Genomic DNA, 5,029 nt, shown 5'->3' with positions numbered 1-5,029 from the left:
CCTCCACATAGGTGCCGTGTGATTGTACTCTTTATTTATGTTTAATGTTACCAGTGACGTAACGTAGCTGTGTGGCGACGTAGTTCTTCATACATAATCAGTCACTGGAGTATACGTAGGTGAGTGAATTTGATTGACGACACACATATACATGAATGAAATACATAGGAATCAAGAAGTCACAAACAACTGCTTTAATATATGTTCTAACATTTCGGAATTGAAGACCTTGGAATTTAAGGACGTTACATCTTTTTTTGTACGTTAAGAAAAGATCATAAGGTCGAAACGAAGGGCCAAAAGTTCAAACTTAATATAAAGCGGGCGGCTGAAGATGGATCGACCCAAACGTCCAGACTTGTTTTCAGGCATTCTAATTTATGGAGGGGTGGGACAACCCGGGGTATTTGGGGACGCAGCCTTGTTGACCAAGCCGCAGATCGTCTGATGTTGGACGCGGACAAAATTACGTGTGTTGACGCAGCCCAGACAGGAGCCGTAACTCCGCGCCTCGCACGCAAGTAAGAATGGGCGGATCCCGTCTGTCTGGGCGGATAGGGATAGAGCAACGAATCAAGTATCAACACACTAGTATCAACGCAACAGTATCTGGTCCATAGCTGATACTGCTTTGCAGCATAGATAAGCTATTATCCAGAAAATGTTCAACACTTGGCGCATCGCTGTTTTGATGACTCTATCATATAGGCATCTTAAAGTGTAAAATCATCCTACACAATGTTTTTGTACGCTGAAGTATCATTCCCAAGCTTAATATTTGCAGCCGTAACTTTCTAACCTCATGAAACGATCAGCAGAAACCTCACATCTTAAAACGTGACAGTATCTTCTTAAAACACATGAGACTTGTACTACCACGCCTAGGACCAACATTGCTGTCTAAGGTGTACACAATCTACTACGTCTTAGAAATAATCTTGAAAAATGGGCTGCAGTGACTAAGACGTTTGATGACGTAAAAAGTAACGTTCTCGGTAGACAGAGATCGGTTGTTGGCCTCTTGTCTCCAAACTCGGCGTCCTGCCAGACGAGGAATGTAGACATTCAAGCGAGTCTCTATGTGAAGACTATATTTTACGTCAACAGGGTTCTAAGATCAGCTCAGGGGCACGCCTCCCAACGTCGAGGTCATGAGTTGAGCCAGAAAGTCAAGGCAGGGACGACTGGGTTGTCAGAAACTACCAGATCATTTTGCCTCAAGCTGACAGGACAGTCCAGGTCAAGCCACTGACGTGTGCACTGTGTCCATAAAACACTCGGTGTCAGGCTGTTTTTATAGTTTAAAACAAGCAGACAACAGGATTATGAAGCTCTCAGTACGGTAGACATTTTTTCGTAGAGGGCAAAGGTCAGGAATGAGCAAATTTACCCAGGGTTCCACTTCCCGCGCACCCCCTCGGTAATCACGCCGCCATGTTGGTTCAACCGTCTCGAGTACTGGAAGGTCATGGAATGAGGTCAGAGCGAAGATACGAAGTAAACGAGATAAAGTCAAAAATAGAAAAAATAGTTTATTTTCGTATAAATCACACTAGCCACCAGACTAACTTGCACTGATTTGATTTTGTGGATAACATCAGCCGGTGTATCAATTTTAACAATTTTTAGGTTCTTTATCCTTCACTGTCCGAAAAAGTACAAGTGAACATTTGAGACATCTAGTCACATCGCAAATTGAAAAGAAAGAGTGATGATGTCGAATGAAACACGATACCCACAGAACAATGTTTTTATAACCCTCGCGATCACAAAGTTTTGCCTCTTTTTCCTTAATTGCCATGCTTCTTCTTGCCGCGCGCTCGCATACGTTTCTTGGGTATCCTGAAGATGCCATCCATAAATTTAATTCATTATAGCCTGGACTGAAAGACAACAGAAACTTGACTTGGCTCTAACAAGGTCTAGCAGTGGCGACTCCAGGGCTAGTCGCACCGCAAACATTAACTTAACCTTCACAACATTGCAGACAGCGATCATCAATCTCGCTGACCAGTGTGCGCAATCGCGTGATGACAGAGTGTCCAACGTGCGGACAAACATCCTGTAATCGTCACTAATACAACCAACCTTTTTGCACCTCCTCCATAGGAAAAGAGTGGAAATACGATCTATTGTATTAGGTGATGCAAGCTAAATCTGTACTTACCAAATGTAAGAATAGAACTCGTGTTTAACAATTTGGCAGTGACCACACAAAATAGTTCATATTAGTCATTCGTTCCAGTATGCAAGCAAAACAAAGTCAGATATAGATAAACATCTTCAAGTTGAAGAAAAGGGGATTTTGTAATATCATTGCTGTGTAGGAAAGAGCGAGTAGAGACCGCATACAATCATTTGAACAATCGGCAACGTTAAATACTTGATCCCCCCCCCCCACAGCGTTTCATACGTTTCTGCTAAACAAACCACGATGTAAACATGGTCACGGCCAAGGTGGCCAGTACAGATCTCGTTCCTAGAGCACGGCTTGACACCAACCAGGGGGCCGCGTTGTTGTTGAAAACAGATCTCGTTCCCAAGCCGTGGCGTAGTGCGTTCGTCACGTGACAGGCATACCCCGCCAGGGTAGCATTTTTGTAGCATACCATTGGCAACAGTAATGTCTCGTTCTGGTCCGGATAATAGAGCAGATCATTTCATAAGATGGGTAAATTTACTTCCCTAGAATCACCAACGTGACAAATTTATCGGGGAAAAAATCCTACAACTTTTTGTAACATTCACGGAGCGGTATGTTGGTCTTCTTCACTGAGGATATGATGTGGTCAACAATTTCCTTCTGGTCCACCATATTTTCTTTGATAAGTTATTAATTTCTTCGTTTTGTATATCTTTCGAAGGTTGTTGTTATGCTTTACAATAATGCCTTATTTGTTATTAGCACACGCTTGTGAGATGAACGATTTGTGGGTGGGTCACAAGTTTCCATGGGCGGTGTAGGTTACTGACCCTTGGTTTACAGTCAGAGCCAAGTCCGTGATTTGGCCACGCACATCACTGTCAAAATACACAACCGTACAACTGTTGCCATACAGGGCTAGTACTGGGAATCGTTCCATGATAATACCAGATTTATCTTACCATATACGTGTGGGTGTACCAATATCAATGAGTAAGGCAAACGGTAATGATTCAAGAAGTGGCAAGCAGCATCTCAAATCTGACCAATTGAATAAACTTTGACGGTCAACAATCCATAAGGTGTTTTAAAAATTTTCTAACGATTTTTTCCGTTTGTCAACTTTACTTGTGTGCCACTTGTGTGACACGCTTGCTTGTCTTGTTCTCACGCTGGTATGGTTTCTTCTAAATCTCTCCATCTTTATTCATTTCCGAAGTAATCCCCATACTTATCAATTGCCACTAATTATGTTCTTTCGTAAAACACTCCCTTCAAAAAGAGCAAAACCTAAAAATCATCAAAATGTTCCTGGTCATCTTCCAAATGTAGTTCTCCCGGATTCGCCTAACAGCTTAAAAATGGCCAAGTTTAGGGAATGACTTTCCAGAGGAGGCATAGGTTGCCAAGTTTTAAAGATGACTAATTCCTCAGGCAAATTATTCACCTTTTTTGGCCAATTTTCAACCAGCTGTCCAAACCAGATGAGTCTGGTAGACACTATGCCAAAACGATGCAGTCTGAAGTTGCGGCAATGCCACATCATAGGTGTGGTATCCAGAACTGTGCCTATCTAGTTCTCAGCCAGAATGGATTAGGATTAGGACCAGGCACGGTTCTGGATAGTCTCCGCGTATCCAAGAACGTACGTTTCTGGATTTTCCGATATACATGGACTATGCAGACCTGAGCATGTTCTGTATAAAGCGAGGTTTTTGATACAACAAGAACCTCTAGAACATCTTTGTCTTCTCCTGTGTGTCATACTCATTCACCCTGGCTAGGACACAGAAACTTGTCATCGCGTTACGCTAGAACTAAAGCCCGGAATGTAGCCAATAGCGGAGGTGGCGGATACTGTGTCAAAACACGAGGGCAAGGTCAGAACTCTTGTCCGGACCGTAACGGGCTAATTAATTGTCGGTTAGCCATCAACTGAACCCCGGGTGCAAATTTGAAAGAATGTAAACAAACACATCCAAAGCCTCTCCCTGCAACTCGAGTGTTACCTAATACGACATCGACGCAAAAGGTTTTATAGGAGAGACATTTGTATATTTTAAAATGTATTACATTAATTGGAGATTGTTGACCTTATACCGAGGGTTAGATCTGCTTGTTGAATGAGCGAGTTTAGATCATAGATCTGCAATGTCTGGAAATCCCCATCTATACCTCCTGCGATGCGGTTGCTACAACATGGCTAATACCAGGGTACCGTAATATAAACTCGCTTCGCAGACGGATAGAAGATATACTTAAAGCATTACGTCCACTTTCCAACGGTCTCATCCTAGATGCTTAAATCAAAGGCGCGCTTTACGGAGGGGAGCTCAGTAATTGAGCGGCGTAAGTCGCGGCTTTGGCCGCCCTTTGTAACCTTCCGTCCGGCTCGTGCCCTTTTTTTGTCCGCCGAAAATGCCCGAATGGATACAATAACGGGTTGGCTTTCAGCGGACAAAACTCGACTTACATGGTGGTATCAGGTGGCGAGGCGGATTGAGGGATTGGCAGGATATTTGAGTCACCGGCTTTTACTACATCAAACGGTTCTAATACCTCACCTGGGGGTTCAAAGCCGCGCCGTCTTCTTACCTGCACAGGGGCGTGTCTCAACTAGACTCAAGTCCGACCTTTCAGAATCTTTTTAAAGGTTCTACTCTTCAGGCGGTTCAACGGTCTAATGCTTAATATGTGTTTCTTCGGCTTTTGACATCAAACGATTTTTGTATAGCTCCGAGCTCAGATAACCTACTTTAAGGTTAACTTGCATGTGAGAAAACGTGTTTTCGTATAGACTGGAAATAAAAGCATAGCAACAACGATATTGGCTTGTAAGAAATAAATGGGAGTCCGACTATCAACATTAATCAAATGCATATATTA

Source organism: Branchiostoma belcheri, unplaced genomic scaffold (genome assembly GCF_001625305.1).
Source record: "Branchiostoma belcheri isolate BF01 breed outbred unplaced genomic scaffold, Haploidv18h27 scaffold30, whole genome shotgun sequence".
Taxonomy (NCBI): Eukaryota; Metazoa; Chordata; class Leptocardii; order Amphioxiformes; family Branchiostomatidae; genus Branchiostoma; species Branchiostoma belcheri.
Note: the sequence above shows the minus strand (reverse complement) of the source record.